This window comes from Adiantum capillus-veneris, chromosome 14 (assembly GCF_014529385.1).
Source record: "Adiantum capillus-veneris isolate H3 chromosome 14, ASM1452938v2, whole genome shotgun sequence".
Lineage (NCBI taxonomy): Eukaryota > Viridiplantae > Streptophyta > Polypodiopsida > Polypodiales > Pteridaceae > Adiantum > Adiantum capillus-veneris.
Genome location: NC_140944.1, coordinates 64,733,559 through 64,757,764, shown reverse-complemented (window position 1 = coordinate 64,757,764; position 24,206 = coordinate 64,733,559). Strand labels below are relative to the sequence as shown.

General features: G+C 39.9%; 2 pseudogenes; both read left to right on the top strand.

Annotated features, from left to right (window-relative positions):
• The first annotated feature begins 7,492 nt into the window (after window positions 1-7,492).
• On the top strand, window positions 7,493-8,729 carry LOC147442509 (uncharacterized; annotated as a pseudogene).
• Window positions 8,730-8,799: 70 nt separating this feature from the next.
• LOC147442508 (uncharacterized) lies at window positions 8,800-9,543 on the top strand (annotated as a pseudogene).
• The last annotated feature ends 14,663 nt before the right edge of the window (window positions 9,544-24,206 follow it).

Genomic DNA, 24,206 nt, shown 5'->3' with positions numbered 1-24,206 from the left:
TCTCAAGCCCCTTGCTGGCCATTATCTAATGTGCAGGCACTACACCCCATCTTTGGCAGGTTCGAATCCTACCTCTCTAGCGAATCTCCTCGGGTTGATGCTCGTGGCTCGAGCCCTTGTTGCCACTTACTCTTCCGCTAAAAAGAAAGCCCATAGCTTCCAGCCTACCATCGTGGCCTTGGCCTTTGTTTGATGAGAAATTCAAGCAAAATATGAAAGCAAGAATGTTTTATCTCAGGTATAATAACTCACAATCTAGCCCATCTATCTCAATGCGATCGTCATTTTTTGAGGTCCAAGGCTTGAAGGCACCAAGCATACTTGCATGCTACAATAGCCAAAAATCCACGCCTCTCAGAAAGAGTGGTGTGAAACTGATTGAGAATCTGTTAACACAAACCTCAAAACAAAAGAAAAAGCGCAGTTGGGTGACGACCTCGACCAGTATGGGGCTATGAAGGAGTCTCGAACCTTGTGTCCTTTTGCTGGTGATTATCTCCTGCACATGTTGCAGGCGCCCATCTCTAGCGAATCCGACTCCTACCTCTCGTGAGTCGTGGGTTCTCTCTCTCTCTCTCTCTCTCTCTCTCTCTCTCTCTCTCTCTCTCTCTCTCTCTCTCTCTCTCTCTCTCTCTCTCTCTCTCTCTCTCTCAACACAGCGAAACCCTAAGCTCAACACACCCCTGTGTCCCTCCCAGGATCAAGGGCAGCCTGTGGAGGGGCGTCAAGCCTCCAAGCCTGCCTACAAACAAGCTCCACGACCTGTCTGCTCGCGCTGCGTCTCACCTCCCACAGAGTTCTCATCGTCGCCCTTGCACAACTCGACATTCCCTACACAGCCCGCACAGCTCTCGCCTTCTCTGCACAGCACCGCCTTGACCCCGACTTCTCGCCCTCGCGCCTGGTGTTCCTCCGCCAGTAGCCCCATTTCAGTGTTAAGTTGCAACCTAAGAGAGTGGTGCTTTCCCACCACTGCAAAAGCTCGCGGCGACATTCAGCCATGGTTTCACTGTCTGTTATCTCCTAGCCGAAGCCCACCCACGATAGGAAGCTCGCTTTTTGTCACTTACCCCTAGCCGAAGCCCACCCACGACAGTAAGCTTTTGTCGGTTGGCCCCATTTCCACCAGTGCAACCCCGAACCCCGAACAACAGTCATGGCTACCCGAGCTTCATCCCGCAGCAAGGCCACCTTTGCAGGGATTGTGGCAACGCCTCCCAAAATGGACAGCACCATCCGACTTCAGAATGAAGTCGAAAGACTCCGCAAGGAAAATGACGAGCTGAAACAAAGGCTCGTAGCGATCGAGACTCGGCTCACTGCAATGGAGAACTACAAGAAGGAAGAAACGGAACAGCTGGAAGCCAAGCTCAACAAAACAAAAGAAGAAGTAGAAACCACCCTCACCAAGGCGGTCAAAAATCAAGTACAGGAGGTCATTCTCCACAAAGTTGACGATCGCGTGGCATCCACGCTACGCGAACAACAACGGCAAGAGAACCTCGCCCTCAATGTTCGCATTGGCGGGCTTCCAAGTGATTGGAAAAGATAGGGAGACCTCAAGTTCCAGGAGTGCTTTACTCGCATCCAAGCATCAACCCCCATGATAGAGTGGGACCCAGCCACAATCACCTTCCTTACACATGAGCAACGCACCAACCATGCGATCTTCACTTTCAAGACCAAGGCGGACCGAATCAAAATCCTTGAGCAATCAAGGCTCCTCAAGGACACTAAAATCTGGTTTGCAGAAGACCTCATACCCACCCAACTCAAAAGAAGGTAGAACTACAAAAGGTACGAGAAGCGCGCGTGGCAGGAAAATGGGCAGTCTATCGAGGAGGTAAAGCCATTATCCAGGAGTTTCGAACTCCCAAAATGGCTTCCCCCTCTCTCTCTCCCCCTTAGGGTTTTTGATTTTGATTCTGTTTATCCTATCTTCCCCTTTTGTTCACCTCTCGCTGGACCCTCAGTCCTTAACTGAGGTGTAACATTTTGCTTTTCGGTCCCATAGGTCATATTTGACCTCCGCGGACGATAATTCTATCTATCTATCTCTCTCTCTCTCTCTCTCTCTCTCTCTCTCTCTCTCTCTCTCTCTCTCTCTCTCTCTCTCTCTCTCTCTCTCTCTCTCTCTCTCTTTGTGTGCGTGCGTGCGTGCATGCGTGTGTGTGTGTGTGTGTGTGTGTGTGTGTGTGTGTGTGTGTGTGTGTGTGTGTGTGTGTGTGTGTGTGTGTGTGTGTTTGTGTGAGCCTTTGTGCTTTTGTCATGTTCTAACACTTTGTCTATAGCTCATGAGTTGCAAGCCTACAATCCTAGCTTATATGGCTAATATGATTAGAGCGTGGAACTGAAGCGATCAAGCAGAGGCCTAGTTCCTATGGTAGCTCTTGTGGACGTGTGTGCGATATTGGACACAATCACTGAAGTTGTGTTGTGTCTGTGACATTGCAAGAAATGAAGAGTTTGGTGCTCCAGCCAAAATGAGAGGCAACAGCTCATTCCAGCATATGCATTAGCAATATCCCCACTACATTAGAGGTGAGGGCTTGCTCCTCACTCATGATTTGGCTTTCAATACTATAAGGGATATCTTTTGGCACTTAGTTCTTAACATTTTAGTACTCAATTTACCTTTTAAAATTCAATTTTTGTGGTGGCACTTAACAAATTAGTTAGTCATTATAATTTATAGTGCAAAGAATCTTGAACTATCTCGTGGAATAGCACATAATTACTAAATCATCAGCAAGTGATTCTTCTTCATGGATAACATTTCCGTTGTGAGCATATTGTTGTATGTTGCAATGGATAGTTTATTACCAGCTTGGATGAGCAAAAGGTTGTGCATCTCAATCTCTTGAAATTGTTAGGATAATGTTGTTTGGATATTTCTTCCCAATTTATAATGAGTTTTTGGGAGTTGCTCCATCATTGGTTATTGAGGTTGTGGGATGCAGGAGGATTAGGAGTTGAACCTTCGAATGCGTCATCAATAGGGGGATGACTAAGGGGAAGTTTGGTGATCGTAGAAAAAGCAGCACTTATGTGCTTGATAATTTTGGCTTGCAAAGCATACAAGACCATGTGTATATTCTAGAATAGCATAACTTAATACACGAAGCATTAATGTGTCTCATAATTTTGCATGCATTTCTCTCTTGGTCAAGCATTGTGTAATGGAAATGGCCTATGAACATTGAGAATAGCGGAATTTAGAGAATTATAGTGAGCACTTTTATGAGACTACTTTGAGAACATAGAGGGTGAACTTAATTAGCGGTAGCAACACAACCATTATACTTGATTAACTTGGCAGGAACAATACTTTTGCAAGAGAGAGAATTAGAGAACATGACAACAGTTGACGATCATCGGATTTATGTGGAGCCGGTCCCCCCTCCAATAGGCTTTTTGTTTTTTTTATTATAGATTCTCCCATAAAGAGAGACTTGGTACAATACAATCTTTGTGTTCCTTGTGACCTAGATGATGCAATGAAGATGGAAAGCTTCATGCATCATGCGCATAACATAAACTTTGTAAAAGCATTAACCATCCCCCGCCTCAGTCCCAAGGCCTCAAACACCTTCAAAGGTGGAGAGAGCTAGCGGGGAATGAGGGTAGGGAAGAGGAAGAAGAAACATTCATACGAGAAAGAAATAGTTCTTCACTTATCATCGCTCTTCTTTCTTAGCATAGCATAATAGCATAGTAATGAGATGGAGAAGATGGCAACCTTAAGCATTGAAGCATGGCTCTCAGTTGGATCTGCATTCCATAGCCAAGAGTGTTGGTGTAGGCTCTCAACCTCTCAACAAGCTTGGAGAAGGAGATGGAGTTCTTGCACTTTGCCCAAGTGAAAATGAGCTTGTGAGAGTGTGTGTGAGAGAGTATACCCCCCAAGCACACCCCTAGCTTCTCTTGGTCGACCCCTCCTTGTAGCTCAAGCTAAAATTTGATTGGACCCCTATAAGCCTAGCCAATCACATGCTTTAGTCATATTAAGCAACCATGCTAGCATTAGGACAAGTGTCCTTCTTACCCCTTTGAGGCAGAAAGCTTGATAAATGCTTAAACAATTAATTTAATGAGCTAAATTCTCATTGGGCCTCTCTAAGGGTCAACCAATAGGCTTTAGGCACATTATGGGGGCAACCTAGCTAGGGGCTTGACATGTGTCCTATTTGCCTCTTTGAGCAAGGGGTGCCCTTTGGGAGAAGGAGAGGACATTCAACCACCTCCCGTACTTGCATGGCTTGCCCCCTCCTTTGTAGGCTTGCATGTTGACTTTCAAGCCCAAGCAACTTGGCCCCCTACTTGCTTAAGCACTTAGTCATCAAGCATAGGGTTAGTAAGAGTATGGGCTCTCTCTCTCTCTCTCTCTCTCTCTCTCTCTCTCTCTCTCACTCTCACGCCCCTAGCTTCAAGGGCTCGCCCCCTCCTTGTAGGGATTGATTTGACTTTTCAAACTCATGCCTAGCTTAAGCATGCACCTTAGTTATCAAGCATCTCATGCACTTTAATCATCAAGCACCTCAAGCATAGGCCTATCTTAACCTAAGGTCTAAGGACTTTTACACTAACCTTTGGAGGTCTTTAATGAAGCTAACCCTAAGGTCTTTTAACACTAGGTTGGTAACTTAACAGGACATAAAAGTGTCCTTTCAAGGTTTTGAAAAAAACCTCCAAAACCATAGTAGATCCACTCATTTTGTAAAATCCTTTCATGAGGTTATAGTTCAAGGCCTACTACACATGGAAAAAATTAGAAACTTGTAAAATTTCTCATCTTTTGGTCACACCAAGCCTCCAAAGTTGATGGACCGGTGCATTTTCATCAAAACAGTCATTTCTTACGTTTTGTTGCATAAAAATAAGATTAGGGATTTTTGTAGGACTTGAGATAAATTCCCTAGTTAACTTCAATGGGTTGGTGATCAGAACATATGATTGCTTCTCACTCACTATTTTTTGTTTTGCCAAAATAAATAGGTACAAAAAAGTTGATTTTTTACCATTCTGCAAACCTATCATCAAAGTTTCTATAGCCACGCTCAATACAAATAATATATACATGTTTTCTTAGTTCCCTATTGTTCTTTATGTTCATAAGGATCCATGGAGCATGTCAAAAGAATAATACATCTCTTACCAAGGGGAATCTTGGGGACAAAGATGAAGTGCTAAATACAGCAAACATGAAAAAACTGGGTTCAACATTATGAGTTGTAGAATCCCATAGAAACTATTCAATATCTAGCCAAATTTGATCCTTATGCTAGATATGGTTACTACCTACAAAATGCATGTAGTTGTCACAAGAAACTAACAATATTGAAAAGGCTATACTTGATATACTAGAATGTTTCGTTTTCTTCTATAATCGAAAAAATCAACCAGCGTTGTGTACTATGCAAAATAGGGTATTAGGTGCCCCAAAACTCAAGGAATATTAGCTTTATGTTACAATATGCGACATAGAAAATAAAAAATGCATTTGGATATCATGAAATCCACCAAAAAAATCATAGAAGAGCTAAAATTGGCTAAAAAACAGGATTTGACAATTTTTGTAATTTGGTCATAACTCACAACTTTAATATTTATTTCTACCTAGAAGCATCAGGACATGTTGAGGACTACTAAAGATAGTTCTCTAGCATTATACACCTCACAAAAATGAATTCTAGAGTGGTATAGTTGCAAAAAGTTGAAAAAAGCCAAAAACAGCACCTGTTTAAACTTTCACACAGTTTATGTTGTGAAATGTTGTGCAAGGACAAGGTTAAGATAAAATTGATATTCCAAAAAAATGTCGAGTTTTTTTCAGCTCACGAGACAACTTTCTAGATAGATAGCACCTCAAAATCCATTTTGAAACTCTTGACATAATTCAAGGAAAATGGTCACTTAACAGGACATAAAAGTGTCCCATTACCAACCTAGTGTTAAGCCCCATTAAGTGGCATTGCTCTTTGATAGACCATCTCCCATTTGGACCCATTACCTTTGGTCCCGTGCTGATTCGGGGAGTCACTTAGTAACTATGTGACTATCACGTGAGTGTAGCAAAAGGGGTTATTAAATTTATTTATTTTTCACATTTTCACATACAGATGGGTACCATAAAATGGAAATGAAAAAACAATACAAATTGAATAGTAAAAGGGCGTATTTTATTTGTCAAAAATTCATAGATAAGGAGTTTTAAAAAGAGTCCTTGAACGCATGTGATATACAAAATTTATACATCGTGACTCCCCCAAACGTGCTGAGATACATCTAAAAGCACATATCTGTATTCTAGATCTTGTTCTCGTTTATTCTTCCACATTAAATGATCAGTTTAATATGAGAAAATCATTTGGGTATAGTTAGATATTAAATTTTAGGACACATTGAGACTTGAGAGTCACAACTCGCTCCTCTTCTTCATCTCGCTCAGGTTGATCGAGGACGATGCTCGAGCCCCTTGTTGGCGATTATCTCATGCACACGCACTACAATCCATCTTTGGAGGATCTAACTCATACGAATCTCCTTAGGTTGATACTTGTGTTTCAAGACCTTGCTACCTCTTACTCTTTTTCTCAGAAAGAAAGTGCATAGCATAGCTACGTTGTGGGATTGCTTGAAATCATGCAGTGTTGTGGCTCTACAGCATGTCATTTGTCGAGGTGGAGATTCTTTGAGGGCTGGTCATTAGGTCGATGCTAGCAGCTAGGTGGTGACCTCAGACAGTGTGGGATTGGGAAGGATTCCCAAACCTTGTGTCTCTTTATTTTGAAAGTTGTTGGTGATTATCTCATGTGCATGTTGTAGCCCATCTCTGGAAAATTCGACTCCTACCTCTCTCGTAGGTTAGCTTCTACAGGTAGCGCTATTGGTTTGCCATAGTTTGAAATATGAAGCTTCTCTTTGTAAACACACACACATTCTCTCTTTCCATGTCTTCATGATTTTGTCAAGTTCTAACTTCTTTGTGTAGCTCATGAGCTACAATCCTAGCTTAGGGGCTATTATGATTAGGGCCTAGAATTGAAGTGATCAAGCAGAGGCCTAGTTCCTATGGTAGCTCTTCTGGTGTGTGCGATATTGGACACAATTGTTGAGCTTTTGTTAGTACAAGAAATGAAGAGTTTGGTGCTCCTACCAGAATGAGATGCAATAAGTCACTCCAACATATGCACTAGCAATATTCCCACTACACTAGAGGTGAGGGCTCGCTTCTCACTCAGGCTTTGGCTTTCAACTCTATACATGATACTTATTGGCACTTAGTTCTTAACATTTTAGCACTCTATTTACCTTTTAAACTTCAATTTTTGTGGTGGCACTCAACAAATTAGTCATTACAATTTACAGTGCAAAGCATAGGGAATAACACATTATTACTAAATAACCTCGTGATTATTCTTCATGGATAATTTTTTTGTTGTGAGCATATTGGTTATGTTGCAATGGGACAACTTATTGGCCAGCTAAAAAGGTAACCATGATGAAGTTTCATCAAGAATGGGTAAATACATATCCCTTTGTTTTCCAAGTCATTCATAATGAGAAGGAGTTTATGAAAATGTGCTTGGTGTACAAAGTATAAAGTGAAGGGACCTTGGGGCAAAGGAAATGGTTGTAAAACAATCATGAAGAGTGCCGTCGAAAAACATCGTAAGTCCAAGGAGCATGTTTGGGCAGCAACAAAGCACTATAATAGGTGGAAAACAGATGAAGGCTCATGCAAAGGAAATCATTAGGAGAAATAGGCATAAGGTCATTACCGTCATGAAGCTTGCATACTTCAATGCAAAAGAAGACTTGGCTATCCATAAGTATGAGGGTTTGTGTGGTTTAGCCTATTCTTTGAATGTAGAAGAAATGCCCATTCAACATGACTACTCCTTAGACACTAATATGATGGCTGGTAAGGAGTTCATCTTTTGCATATCAAAGTATTTGGATGATTTGCAAAAGCAAAATTGTTGTAGAGTCCTTTTTATGCATTGATAGTAGATGAGACTACAAATAGGTCTTTAGAGAAGCATCTATCATTTTACCTCTCTTTTCAAGCACCAAAAGGTACAAGCTGCTTCTCAGCTGAAATTGCATTTGCAAAGCTGCTCACAGTACATGATGGGTGTGCTCAGACAAAGTTTGATGTAATCATGAAATGATTAAAGATGTTGGACTTAACAAGTAGAAATTGGTTGGAATAGCAACAGATGGAAACAACTCAGTGCTTGGTTGCCATGATGTATTGGTCACAAAAATGAACAGAGAGATGCCACATCTCATGAGTGTTCACTGTATCGCACACAGAGAGGCTCTTGCTGTACTTGATGCAGTTAAATGTTTTCCTTGTTTATCTTATATTGATAAAAATTGCTAACAAAGTCTATTCATGGATTTCTACATCTAGTGTAAGGAACACATGTTTCCAAAGTTTGTTGAAAGAGATGCACTTGCAACTCTTGGATGTTCTAAGTATTCATGAAGTTCGATGGCTGGCACGGGGTAATGTGATGGAGAGGTTGACGCAACTCATGCTTACAATTCACAGCTTTTGGAAAGACAATGCAAAGAGTTGGTATGAGAAACTTTGGGTTTATAAAATCCTCTTTAGTATGTACATGTTGGCAGATGTGTTGAGGGACCTTAATACAGAGAATACTCATTTCCAAAAGAAAAATGTGGATGTTCCTTCTATAAGTGTTGAAATAGAGGTATAACCGTTGCTTCTTTGAATGAAAATTTCTTGAGCAAGAGTTTGGAAAAGGTACTCACTTCTTGAAGAAGTTTATGGATGCCACAAAGGACCGTGTTTTTGTGTATGTTACTGATGATGGTAAGGAGATTTCCCATCAGCTATTGTATGCTAAAATTCTAGGCAATGATGCAAATGGGCTGCCATTGGATAGGGAAGGGGGTGATGTTCAAAGTTGCATAAATTTTTACAAAATTGTCCTGAAAGTGATAGAATATGTAAATGATGGATTCTCCAGATGTTTATTTCTTCAATGCAGCTAGACTTTTTAGCCCGCATTACTATCCTTGCAGAATAAAGTTAGTGGAGGAGATAAAAGCGAGAGAGAAAAAGTTCTCAGAATGGCTTGAGAAATTTCTTGAGAAGTTTGGAAGTTTGGTTGACATTGACAATTGCAAGGCGGAGTTGCTATCATTCACAGATACTTTATATTATGGCTGCAAGGGGATGAATACGTCAAATTGTTCTAATAAGAATAGGATGCAAACTTATGTGAATCTGACAAAGTTGTGGCTGGCTATGCTGGTTCTTCCTAGGTCATTTATGTCATGTGAAAGAGGTTTCTCAAAGCAAAATCTCATCAAGATGCATGCTCGAGAGTGCTTGAATGTAGAAACGCTTGAAGCATTAATGTGTGTTTCATTGCTTGGACCCTCCTTGGACTTAGCATTGAGAATGTAGAGTGGAAAAAGGTTTATGATATTTGGAACCTTGCAAAATGAAGGAGGACATCATCTGACTTATGGGTTTGTGAGGCGATGCATCTTTCAGTATTTTGATGGAATTTGGCACTCGAATAGATTTGATTACTTAAATGGAGTTCATGTAATTTTGAAGGGACTTTGCTAATACGATCTCTTAGTGTTTTGGACAATGCGCTCATAGTTTCATTGAAAAATCCAATGCCCATGCAATTTTTTTGTTGTTGATACAACATGCACTGGCTGGTTGCAGCAAAGCTGATTTCTTTCCAGTCAAACAACACGTTTTTACTCATATATTTATTGAAGATGCAAAATGAGGCAGTTTTGCCTATTTGATAGCTGAGCTTGTACATCACCTTGTTTTGTTGGTTTTGCAAAAAGTACGTTATTACTCTTTTATTGAAGATGCAAAATGAGACAATTTTGCCTATCTGATGGCTAAGCTTTTACATCTCCTTGTTTTGTTGGTTTTGCATTTTGCAGGAATCTAGTGAGATTGGCACGTAAGCCACTCCTTGAAAGTTTTTCACAAGTGTACAAAATCTTTTATAGGCAAAAATAGTTGAGCTTTTACATCACCGTGTTTTGTTGGTTTTGCATTTTGTAGGAATTTGGTTTTACATTTTGCAGGAATCTGGTGAGACTGGCACATCGGCCACTCCTTGAAAGTTTTTCACAAGTGTACAAAATATTCTATAGGCAGAAATAACTGAGCTTTTACATCACCCTATTTTGTTGGCTTTGCATTTTGTAGGAATCTAGTGAGACTAGCACAAGTGTACAAAATCTTCTATAGGCAGAAATAACTACTGATTGCTAAACATGGTTTAGCTACCTTATGATGTCCTAAGGAAAGGGCAGGAGAATTACGTGCTCATGAGAATTCTATGACCATGTACTACATGTTGGTGTATTCCAATTTCTACAAAGGACTCGTATGTATGTAGACTTATAGCTCAAAATGTTTGTCCAAACAACCATCTAGAAGGTGTTGTAAGCATTTTAGTACGTGTCCAATAGTCTGTTTTGAAGGTGACAACCAAGAAAGACGAGCTTATCTCAAATGTAACCCTTCATTTGGAAGGTAGTTTTATTGCTTGTCCTATTTTGCTCTCCATCCTTGGGGTTAAGAAATCAATGCTCTCTTGCTAGGTTTTAGAGGGAATCCCCTTATATCAATGTCTGAATCTTGTTCATCTTTAGCTTTGCCGCTTTTTCTGTGATTCTTCGTCCATTGATGTTGAGCAACCGCACCTCTTGGTTGTTGATTGTATAGATCTAAGGCCAATGTGGTGCCAATGTTTGACGAAAGTTGAGGGTGAGTATCTGCTACTCCTAAAAGTTTTCATGTGCCTGGGGAAAAGACGTTGACACTCTCTCGCTAGTTGTGGAGGGGAGACTCTTAGATTAGGGCCTATACTTGCTCTTTTTCTTTGCTGGTTCTTTTTTAGATTGCCTGTGATTGATGTTGGGGATACCCTTTTGATTGTTGATTTTGCAGTGTAAGGAGCACATGGTGTGTAGCAGTGGTCATGCTTATTGGTTATTGAAGAATGTTAGAGATGGGGACTACCATGCAGTAGCCGCAGCAAGTGTGGTGGTCGGTATGCTCTTGGGGAAGAGACCGAGCGTCGAGCTCCAGTGCAAATTAGAGCAGACACTAAGAATTTAAAATTTTGAGGGTCACTTTAGAGAGTGCAATGTCATCCTGGGCACGTTCTCCCTCTCCATTGCATTGCAGCAGGCGATCCGTGCCTGGATGTTTTTGCATGATGTATTCAACATATTTCAGGCTGCTAAATGTATAGTTGTTCAAACTCTGGTTTTTTGCAGGTGTTGTGAGTCTAGCTGCAAAGTGTTGTAAAATGAAAGTCTCTTTTGGGGTTCTTTACTTTGTGCCTAATTCTGTAGGAATGAGTGATATTTGGTTGTTGACTCTTTGGAAAGTCCTCAGTCTACAAATTTTGTATTTGCGACGAGGAGTGAGTTATGGTCTTTTGTAGAAGGATTTACTCATCCAATTTATGGCATCTCAACAATTTTTGGTTAAGGTTGGCTGAACCATGGAGCTTCTTTGCTAGATGATATCAAGGCTAAAACTTGGTCTTCTATGTTGTATCAAGTCGACCTTTAGTCGTCGGGGCTTCAATCTGAGAGTTAACTTCACGCAACTTTCTGCGATGATGAAAGGGACACTTCATATTTTTGTGTCAAGCCTAGTGAGTTTCTCTTGTGTTTTTGCTTATGCGGATCATTGAAGGGTAGGCCTTGTGATTTTATCACTTGTTGTATTTGTAGCATGTGAATTAAGGAGCACACTTTTCTTCATTTTATAAGCGATTGCCATATGATTTATGCAATGGAAGCCAAACCTAAAACGAATTTTTGTTTGTTACAAATTAGCAGCAAAAGGTGGATTAAGATGCCGTTAGAGCAACCGGAGATCTTTTGCCTACATAGGTGAAACATTTGAAGAACAATTGATGGCTTAAAACAACATAGATGCATGAGTAGATTGGAGTAGTTACCAAGTCTTACAAGTTCCCTTGGTTTGCTTGCAAGGTACATTCTATTAGTGGTTTTTTTCATATGTATTCATCCCATCTATGGCCTATGCAAGTGGTTTTTGTGTTGTATTCTTGTTGACATTGATTTCCTATGTGATTTCATGACAATATCTCAAGCTTGGGTATGAATAGCATCGCGGTCTGCAACACTTGAAAGGTTTCACTTACATGTTACGAACTACTCTTGTTATCTCTAGGTTAGATGCTTCAAAATACTATGAAATTTTGTATCTGAGCTTCTTCTTATTTCAAATGTGGACGACAAAATTATGAATGTATGCATGTATAGCAGTGTCACTTGTTATATTTTAGCAACATAGTATCGTATTTTACATGATGAAGCTTAGTTCTACGATGTTAAGCGTCATTTGAACTACACAACTTCAGAACCTACTGACGCTCATCTTCTAGACGTTGAGAGTCATTTGAAGCTCAAAAAATGTAAACCTAGAGTCATGTATATTTAATCAAGATCTAGGGGAGGGAGTCAACTTTAAGGCATGACATTGGTTGTACAAGACTGGGGCCATTTTGTGTGAGTAGTTTGAAGTTACTTGCAAAAATTTACAAGTAGTAAAGCTGTTACTTTTATTTAAAGATCTATGTAACTTAATTAGTAAAATTTAATAATTGAATGTTGTTGACGTAAAGCCTAGGAGTGCTTGAATTTGTGCCAGAAGATGAAGATGTCATGTCGCTTTGCTTCTACAATGGGAAAATGGCTAAGGGATGCAATTTATGCTTGCTTGAAGAGTTTGCATTATTTGTGTAGTGATGGGGCATGGATGAGAGCAAGAGTAGACATGTATGTATGCTAAATGTGGATTTATGGGGCTATAAAATGTGTCTTGATGCATGTGATCCAAGATGCTAAGAAGTTGCCAAAAGGTAATTTTATGGGCTAATTATGTAGTGCTCAAAGTGCTCTCCAAGGCTTTCTTTATAGCTCACTAATCAAAGTCTGGCCTAAGAATTACAAGCACTTAAAAGATTTTTCGAGGGTTGAGTTTGCAATTTTTGGACCGGATTTGGAATGCGTTCTTTGGTGGTTGATTTTATCTAGCCAGGTTTTTGGTTGATGGACTCTATTATGAGCTACAAGATGTGCTTTACAACGCTCAAATTGGGCTCCATTTGGTTGAATGCTCAATCTACTCAAATGTTGAACAGGTTTTGTGATTTTCTAGGGTTCATTGGACGAGGAAAATGTAATGCAAGCATGGAAAGATTTGATGTTTTGTGGACCAGAATCTGCGATCAAGTTGTGTTCATTGACAAATATGAGGCTTGATTGGCTTTTACAGGGCTCAATTTGGGCTTGATTTGTCTAGGTTATGACCAATTCACTATTTTATAGGAGCAAGTTTGGAGTTTTGTGTAGTGCTTTTGGGAGTTGTGGGGTGGGGGGGAGGAGATGCATGTATGGCTACCACATGGTAGGGCTAATAAACCCACATAGGGTGCTAAGGCCAAAAGGCTTGGGATATATATAGGAGGGAGACACCACTAAGGGCATTACAAGGAGCTCCCTCCCTCTCTTGGAGAGAGCTCATGGCTATGGCATGGTCCATCACCCTTGAGGGCACGCATTCGACACTGTTGTGGCAAAGCCGGGTAGATCTCCCTTGCCTTGGGCCTCAAGTGAACATCTATTTTTAGAAGCTATTTTCATGTGCATGAAAAAGGAGAAAAGAGGGAGAGAACTCTCTATTGCTTGATTTTCTTTTTGGTGAAGGAGGTGAAGAAAAGCTTGAGAGGTAGGAAGGGGAGACCATATCTCTCTCACTCTCAAATTTCTTTTGGGTGTCAAAGAAGAATAAGGGAGGAAGAAGCACACCATCTCTCTCTTTCTATCTATCTAAGTCAGGTGGCAAAGAGAAGAACTCTCTCTCTCTCTCTCTCTCTCTCTCTCTCTCTCTCCCTCTCTCCCCTCTCTCTCTCTCTCTCTCTCTCTCTCTCTCTCTCTCTCTCTCTCTCTCTCTCTCTCTCTCTCTCTCTCTCTCTCTCTCTCTCTCTCTCTCTCTCTCTCTCTCCGCCGATGAAGGAGAGGAGGCTGAATTTGAAAAGAAATCATTCTCTATTTATCTACCACTTGGAGCTGTGAAGGAGAAGAAAATAAGCTAGAAGAAAGGAATACAATCTGTCTCTTTTGCTCCTCTTGAGTGAGAAGAAGGGAAGAAGACCTAATTTTTGGAGCTATTTTTCTTGGATCACGAATTGAAGACCAACAAGTGCAATAACTTGATTGTATTTTTTCTAGCTCAAAGGTGAATAAGGGGAGAGAATGGATAAGAAAAGAAGGTGAATTGGATATTTGGATTGGGTTCCATCTCTCTCTAGCTCTTTGGTTTGAACCTGGGTTACCTACAACTATGGAGAACCTTGATTTTGTAGTCTACATTGGTTATTTACCTCTAGTGGGATTTGCAAATCAAGCACACTTAGAGCTTAATATCATCATAACTTGCTTAATTATTCAAGGGTAATGTCTTCTGTTTGATTTTCCAAATGTGTTTTTTGTGTTGTTCATCTTTCATCTCTCTACTCCCATAGCCAGAGGCTTAGTGCCTTCTCAGCTCCTCTCCCAAACCACTTAGTCCCCGACAACACCCATGTCAAGCCATCTAATCATTCGGGCTTTGATCAACAGGTGTAGTTGGTGCATGCCTTTCAGGGATGTATTTTATTTTAGTGTTTTTTGGAGGTCCTTAGAGGCCAAATCAACTTTGTACTTATTGTAAGCTCTCAAATTTTTGTAAAAATGCAATTCTTTTTTTATGAGACTTTTCAACTTCCATTGTCTTTCTACTTATTATGTTTTATGTCTTTGTGGGTTGTCAATAGTTATGTGCTAATTTGTAATGTTTATTATCGGTTTATGCTTTGCTAGACTCAATTGCATTTAATTAACCCAAAATCACTTAATTGGTTTAAATGTACTCACTTTTGTTGATTGGATCCAGTTTTGACTAAATTAGATTTCATCACTTTTTTGAATCATATTGCCCTTTTTTGGGATCTAACTACACCTAGTTTGGCGTAATTGCACCTAATTTGAGCCAACTAAACCTAATTGGACTATGACACACAAATGGATTCATTTGGGGTGATTTGCAATATTTGTTCAGACTAAATTACACTTGAATGGCTTAGATAGTACTCAAATGTAGCTAGTAAATCCAACTACATTTATTCGGACCCAACTACAATTCATTTGAATCGGCTAAGTTGCACTCAATTGTATTCAAGCTGATTTTCATCAGATAACAAATGAGCTCAACTATAATTAATTGCACCAAAATATATCCTAATTTTAATTACTTGTATTTAAGCACTTATTGAACTCAATTATACTCAATTGCACTTATGATAACTAGGTTAACTTGGGGACCATTCAACTCAAGCTAGGATTCTTGTGAATAATTTTCCATTGAAGAATTGCAAGTTTTCATTCTCATAAAAGAAGTATACATTGGAAGGATGAATTCTTATTTAGTCATTCCAATAACTTTTAGGTGTCAATAGAACAAAAGTCAAATTATCTACTCTTTCCTCATAGTGGGTTGATCCCCTTCTATACTCTACTCAGGACCATCATACCATAAAAAGTGTTTGTAAGGTTGCAAAGTAGATGCAATCATGAGTCTAACCTTGAGACTTGCAAAGGAAACTTGTTTGGTTTATCATATGTCTATGTGTTTAGGTGCTTCACCGTTTGATAGTATACGTTGTATATACTCGCTAAATCTCCCAAACTTCCAAGCTCTTTATCAATTCAATTCATGTCATGTGCACTTGCACAAGATATATTTGGATCTCTAATAAAAGTGGACTTAATTTGTACACATGTAGACTCAATTGGGTTCAAAAATAGTTGATAGTAATCATTTAAACTCAATTATACACAATCACACTCAATTGAGCACACACACTTGCATTATACTACAATTCATTAGACTTCATCTTAACTAATAGCATCTAATTGTACTCACTCTTGATTACTTCAATATCGTTCAAAATATTGGGATTAAGGATCAACCCGGCCCATGTTGAAGCATTCATTTGTGTTTACTTTTTGGGAAAAAGCATGAGTATATACATCCATTATATACAACTACCAATACATTTCTCGTGGGAGAATAATGAAAAATACCTATCATATTGTGTATCTGCACCTAGATCTTCATAAGTACAATAGGAATATGTATAAGACTCACAAAATTTCAATTTATTTGGAAACTTCACTAAAACCCAACTTAAATATCTTGTTTTCAAAGAAGCAAATTTGAACCAATCAAAGTGTTGAGCCTATTTATGCTTTCTCCCTTTGTGAGATAAGTTGTCTCTAGATTCTTCATCTTGCCAATGTTGTATTAAAACTTCTTCATTACCATCATAGTTAGTCATGCCAAGGCTTTACCACTAGCTTTTTAATCATTTTAATGTAAAGAGTTTCTTGCTAGATAGTATCTGGTATCTCTTTTAAAAAAAGGGGGCAATTTATCTCAGGTGTGCAACTTTTCAAGCAAGATACAATAATTAGTTCATACGACAAACTGAATTGCTAGAAGGGGTGTGGGACATGGTTGAGTACTTTGTGGGTGAGTAAATGACCCATAGTCACTTCCTAGGACTGACATTTAGAGTTATTAGAAAATGAAATTTTTGAGGACTCCAAATTGCTTATGAATGAAATTTAAAATAGGATCAAAATGTAAGGATCCACCCTAATGTTAGTGGAAAACTCAAGGGGTGCACCTTACAAAATCCTCTATTTCACGTGAAATTAGAGCGGTCTCTAGTTGTTTTTTTGTCATAAATGGTCTAGTTTTTAGTGCCTTCAATAGAAAATTTACATAATGACATCCAATTCTCAAACGATTTTAGTTCTAAAAAATACAAAAAGTACCCTTGTACTTTTTGATACAAAGTACCCTTGTACTTGTCTCCAAGATTTTATGCTATGCGTCAAGACAAAGGTAGGACCAAAGGGACATGGCTCTAGCACGATCTGCTAAGCATGAGTTGTCAAGGAGTCTCCTAAAGGTAGGCTAGGTAGCCTATCAGAGGAGTACAATTTTGTGGAGATGAGCATACAGTAGTCCCTGTCCTCACATTAGTATGACAATGGAGGAGGTTGTGGATTTCTTGTGCATAAATTGCATGCGCATTCCTTCTCTCTCGGTCACACCTTCCATGGTGGGCTTGTTTGCAACATGAGTCGCATGAAAATGCAGGGTTGCACACAAGGCAAGGGGGCGTAACCTATTCGGATGCATGCACAATTGCTACCAAACAAGAGCGTGAGGATGCTATGAGCACCTCTTCATTCTTCGGTGACGGTAATCCTTTGTTCAAATTTACACTTATAGGAGGGGCATTTAATGGATTTTTTAGAAAAAGTTACATGCTTATGAAGAAAGAGGGGTAGTTTTATTATAGTCTTCAAAAAGTGTAAAGGGTGTTTTTTATTAGGGTCTAATCACACGTGACATAGAGAATTTTGTTAGTTGCACCCCTCGATGGGTAATTGAGCAGTGCATTAGTCTCCGTGAGCTTCTCTTCTCCCTCTTCTTTTGCCACTACATTGCTCCACACCATGGCCCTCCTTTGGTGAGGCCTTGTCACATAAGGGAACCCCTTTTAGGGGAAGTTTAGGCCAAAGAGGGCCATCCCCCTCCCAGGAGGGTATTCCCACTTGCAAACCCCTCCACCCCCCCTCCACTCACATGTTCTTTTGGAAAAGTGGGTTGGAGATTGAGTCACAAAGCCTCCTCAACATGGTAGTCACATAAATTCTACAATTAAATTTATGTAATTATGCACTTTATGTAGAAATTGACAATAGGACAAAGCTTGCCTTCCATCAACTTGAAGAAATTGAGATCTAACCATCCATCCATCTTCTTTGAGCTTCATTATTTCAGTCTTGAGAGTTCTTTGAAGAAGATTTTCGCTTGCATACATGGGCAGGCACTGCATGCTTCGGCTAACAATTATCCATTGAGGTATGTTTCAACTTTTTTCATAGATGGTTGTCAAATTTTCTACAACTTTGGCAAGGCTTGTGTTCATACACATTTCCCTCGTGCAAGCAAAGGGCTTTTTTGGGGTGATGAGTAGACACATAGTACTACTTCTGCCATCCATTTTTGAAGCCAAGTTTTACTAATTCTCTCACGGAGCATAATCTCATATGAGCTTCTCATCATGTCATTGGGAAATGATATTTCAACAAATCATACATTTGATTTTGAAGATCCTCCACAACTAGGCCAGATGCGGCTATGCCATGTGCGAGCAACAATGAAATATTTTTGCCAATTGAGCATGACTTAGTTGCTCTGCACAACTTCAACCCTCTGTCATGACAAACTCAGAAAATTGATGGTGCAGATGGTCAAGGAGTGGCCACAGGTTCCAAGGGTAGTCACTCAAGGCACTGATGCGGGACCACCACCATTGAAATCTTTCCCTAGAGGGAGCAATAACCCAAAAAATTCCTCTTGGATGAAGTACTTGAACCCCCAATCTGCAAACTTGGCGCAATTTTGGCATATCTTTTAGAATTATTTTTTGCCCAGCAATGAAATTGATAAAAATTGGAAGGCATGGAAAAATTGTTACATGCACAATTCTTTTATCACTAATTACATCTCCAAGTACCGTGAGATTGTTCTTAAGCTGGATGGGATATACAATTTTTAGAAAGTCTGAGGTTTTCTTTGTGGATTCCATCTTGATATCAAGGCTTCCATTACTCATTTTCATCCAAGGACATTGGAAGAATAAATTGGAGAAGCTTTGGTATATGATGTAGATGAGAAAAGGGTGCTATAAACACAACCAATCTTAGATATCAAATCGTCCAAGAGGGGTATGTGCTCTTCAAATTCTCTATATTCTGCTCACTTTGCATGAGAAAAGAGAGAAAATTTGTGCTTCTCTTGTTTATCAGATTCACATACATAGCAAGCTGACGAACAGAGTGGCGATCATCAAGTTGAATCTCAGTAGGCATGAGATATTCCTCAAGTTGGATAGTTTATTAATTTCATTTTGGCTAGCAGTTGTAAATAGAGGCTATTTCATTAGGAAAAATATGAATCCTTTAGATGTTATATCATTAGGAAAAATATCAACCCTTTAGGATCTATTTGGGATTAAAGTTAATTAGAGGCTAGCCAATAAAAAGAGGGTGGTGGAAACACTCTATGTCCTCAAAACATTAAGGAGGCAAGGTAGTCTTGCACTTTTAATGGCCTCTTACCTCATGAGAAGGTGGGGGGGAGGGATTTGACCACTTGAAACCTTTAAGTTTCCCTCATTTTTGGCCCGAATTTAACAATACCTCAAAAATTTGAAACTTCAAATTTTTTTACAAAAACGTCCCTCTTAAAAACCCTTCAAAACAGTTTTATGGTCAAAAATGTATTTTTTGACTTCTAAAAGTAAAAATCGTGCACACAAAAGCCCAAAAATTGATTTTTTTCCCAAAATTTCCTATACATCATTTTTTGTTATCCAACCCCCCAAAACCATAGCTAAAAAGTGATTTTGTCTCTCTAAAACCCATTTTCCAAGCCCTCCATTTATTGCAACCATCACACTCACCCTCTGCTCTAACACTTTCTTTCTACGAGCATACTCTCACCTCCATTGCAGCACCAAGCAAGATCCTCTCCCTTCTCTCCCCCTCTCACCTTCACACCAAGTAAGGTCATCCACCTTACCCCTACCTCCATAGAACCAACCAAGCTCCTCCCCCTTCTCTTCCCCTCCCACCTTGCATTGCCACATTAAGCAAGCTCATCCCCCTTCTCCCACCTGCCCTAGAAAATTAAGCAAGTTCCTTCTCCTCCTCCTACTTTCTGCTACTTACACATGGCAAGCTCTACTCCCCAAAGGTGGCCAAAGGATTAGCTCACTGGATTTTTATGCCACAACATAAAGAGGTGTAGATGGTGAGTGGGTGCCACAAGAGTTCATCAAAGGTGCTTGGGTATACATGCATCCATTTGCTATTGGTCCTCACCATGTTCAAGACCATGGAAACTTGGACCATCATTGGAAAGGAAAGCTCCTTGGATTTAAGAATCGCAACAAGGACAAGGGAATCGTAGCCATTGTACAACATGTTTTTTCAATGTCAAGCATGCAGTTACAACAACCTACTTGATTTCCAGCACATTGTGAGTATTTTGTTTGACAACACGGAGTTGGGTGCTGAGCCACATTGGAAAATCTTTTGGGTTTGATAATTATGTGTTTGTTTTGCTATTGTAGTCATATTTTCATCTACATTGGTGGAGGAGCAGCCCCTTCATAACCTCTCTAACACATTCAAACTTGTACATGTGGATATTGAAGCAATAGTTTTTGCACTCTTTTGTCCAACCAAGTTGGTTTAAAGTAGAATTTTCTTATACTCACTCTCCTATACTATACCTACAACTATGCATGGTTATGGGAAGCTTGAAACCATCAAGGTATCTTCTTTATTAAGTTTAGAGTGGCCATAATCAATTTATGATTGATAGCATCTTTGAAGTGGATTTATGGTGGGTATCATCTTTCCAAATTTATATTAATATGATTATTAGATGTGCAAGCTTGGGGTGTGGATTCCTTGATAGTTTATTGAGGGAGAAATTACTTCCTTTGAAATTACGGTGAAGATGTCCAACAATGTTTTGGAAGCTCTCCAAGTGAACAAGCATTGAAATCTTAGTAATGTATGAGAACATTTAGCCATGATGGGTTTTGAGGATGTTCAAGAAACTCAATTTCATCTCCAAGGTCACAAGGTGAGGACGTTTTCATCGAAGTGTTTTTGTCTTACAAAGTCTTACACTCATTGGCTCAATTTATGTTGAATGCTTGTAGATTGGAAAGAGAATGGAAGACAAAATGAAGGTCCAAGAGAGATGCCCCATCTTTCCATAGTGTGTATATGCTTTAAACCTCTAGAAATCCTTTGCTATATGTCCACGATTTCTAAATTTATAGCATTTCTTGAAACCTTTATTGGATTCAAGACTAGATGCAGTGCTAGGAATTAAATGGAAAACTAAGTGCAAGGTTGGGTAATGGTGATGGTGCTCCTTGCCTTGAAGATATATTTTTCTTTTCTCTCATGGTGCGAGATGAAGCGGTCTTACCACTTGAAGGGCAATGTCTATCTCCTCATCATAGCACAATACCAAATCGTTCCTGTATATGGGAACAATCACATTCATTACGAACATAGTGCCTTGGATGCAAGATTTAATTAATTTAAAATACTTGGGGAGAGTAAAAGAGAAAGAGAGAGGAAGGGGTGTGGATGGAACTATGCAATCATTATTTAACCTTCATTATTCTTATATTTTGAACAAATTTTCCCTTGTAATTGACATATCAACTTTGACACATCTTGGAATTATAATACGATTTTTTAGCTAGCTAGCTGTAGTTGTCTCGTGTACAATTTGTTTGAACTCCATAAATCATGGCATCATTATGAGGCTTCAGCCTTGTGTATATAAAATTCCATTGCAATTGTGTGATTTGTTCATCCAATCTAAATCAATGGCATTGTTTTGAAATATTTTCAAAAAAATTGGCTCTTTTAAAAAAACCCCCACTATAAAAGGGGGTCTCAATAACTTATTAGTTTTCACTTTCATAACACTTGAGCTCTTCCACCGTCTGCCCACTCTCAAAACCAAACATCAAAGTATCCACTACCTTTGCGAGTGCCTCTCTACCCACACACCCACCCCTCTATCGTGCTTTATGCATTTCCTTGAAGATACTAAATACAAGGGAAAGTTAGGGCTATAGACTCTTCTCATTGTTCTCCCCGACTTTGCCACCACAATTGAGCTCTAGAGTGACACATTTTTAGATATTGTGACATTCATGGACGAGCACATCATCATGGAGGAGCACACCATCAAATACATCATTGCTATCTCACCACATGTGGGGATCTACGTGCCTTGCGGTCTCTTGCATTACATCCACAAAGGAAACTGCCCATTGGCCAAGTAGCTGAAATGGTCCCCGTAAATTGCCGTTGACGTAGGGCATTTCCTTGATGAGTTGGCTCTAGGGGTGCTGGTGTTGATGACTTGCAAATTGGGGGTGGAGCACCTCTCTCGAATTTCCACCTTCATCTTCCTTTGTCAACAAGGAATCCAATTTCGAGGAGGTGAGATTTCCACACCTATAGATTGGTACCCTAATCAAGGATGTCAAGGAGTTGTAGGTTTTCCCCATGAACCTTGTTGTGTAGAGGACCACACACTTTTGCTAGAGTACCCTAAGTGACTTGAGGAGGTGGTGAAAAGACTACTTGTGGCTACCACTAGAGTCCCTCCAAAGGATGTCCCTCTATTGGGTGAGCCATCTTTGAAGTAGAGATCAACCACTTGTTAGTGGTGGTGATAAATGAGGAAGAGTATATTTTTTTGCATGACTTAGAAAAGGCCTTTGTCTTGTGCATGGATGAGTGCCTAAGTTTGTTGTGCACCAACACAAAGTTCCCCCTTGACTCGACTCCAAATTCCCTTGAGACCCAGCTTCTACCCCTTGGCGAGTCCATCACTTACACTATCACACTAAGATTTTGGGAGTGGAGCAGAGGAGATTTTTCAAGCCACACAAGCCAAGGTTTTGGCTGCTACGAAGCCTATGCTAGTGCAGTCCCCGGCCTTTGATGAGCCCAAGATTGTGGATGTAGCCAATTCATGCATTGACTTGGATACCAAGGGGAATAGGGAGCAGGAGGACAAGGAGTAGGAGGTAAAACATGGCCCGGTTGTGCTTGACTTTTTGTTCTTAGGATAATTTTTATTTTCTAACCCATACTTGGGTTACACGATGTTTAGGAGATTGACGAGTTTGCAATGCGGATCACAGACGACCTTTAGTGGTTCACAATCCTCCCTCGCACATTACATCGGACAATTACCCCTTGGCAATGTGTTGCCATTGGCACAATGATTTAACTCCCCAAGGTCACTTCATGATGTGGTCATTGAAGGCCTTGAGTGTAACATTTAATGGTCTAGTAACTTGTGTGTAGTGGAAATTAGCATGAACATAGTGAGCATTAATTAGAACAGATTCCTAATGAGCATAACAAGAGTGCTTGGGTGGAGAGCAACAAAAAGCATAACACCTAGTTAGATATCATGAACAATACTTCAAAAGAAAGAGAGAGATTAAGCTATTGACAACATTTGAGGACCGGATTTTCATGGAGCCGGTCCCCCCTCCAAAAAGCTTTGTATTATGGTTTCTTCCATCAAGAGAGACATTTTACAAAACAATTCTTTGTGTTCCTTCAGTACTAGCTAATGCAATGAAGATGGAAGCTTCAAGCACTAAGCAAAACACTTATAAAACACAACATCAATTCCCTCACGGTCTTAGACCCAAGACCTCACACACCTTCGAAGATGGTGAGAGCTAGCGGGGTATGGGAGTAGATTGAGAGGAAGAAGGAGTAGTTTTACGAGAAAGATGTACATCTCCTCACATAATCACTCATATTAGCATAGCATAGCTTAGTAATTAGCATGGTAGAGGAGATGAGCATGCACTGAAGCTTGGCTCTTGGTTGGATTTACATCACAAAGCCAAGAGTTGTTGGTGTAGGCCTCCCTTCTCACAAGCTTGGAGTAGGTGATAAGCTTTCCATTAAAGCTTGAGAAGGAGAGAGAGAGTCTTCTTGCTTCACACATGAGTTAGTGTGAGTGTGTATGCAATAATGCCTTGTAAAATTCAGCCCCCTCTTTCTCTCTTGGTCGACCCCTCTTGTTATTTTCTCTTGCCAACACCTCATTGGACCTCTCCCAGCTTAGCCAATGAAAGTTAAGTAGCATAAGTGATAGCCTTCTGACATGTCCTCTTTCCCCTTTTGTGAGAGCTTTAGGTATTTAGTTAATGCAACTAAACTCTCATTGGACCCCTTTGTCTCTTGGCCAATAGGAATCAGGCAAGCCATTGGGCTGCTGAATGCTCATTGGACCCCTTGGGAGACTGTCCAATAGTCTTCTAGAGAGCTTAATTCTTATTGGTTCTTTTATTAAGTGTTTTTAAATAAATTAAACTAGATTTACTCTAGCCTAATTCTCATTGGTCCACCTCCATGGCCATCCAATAGGATTTGAGTACACCTTG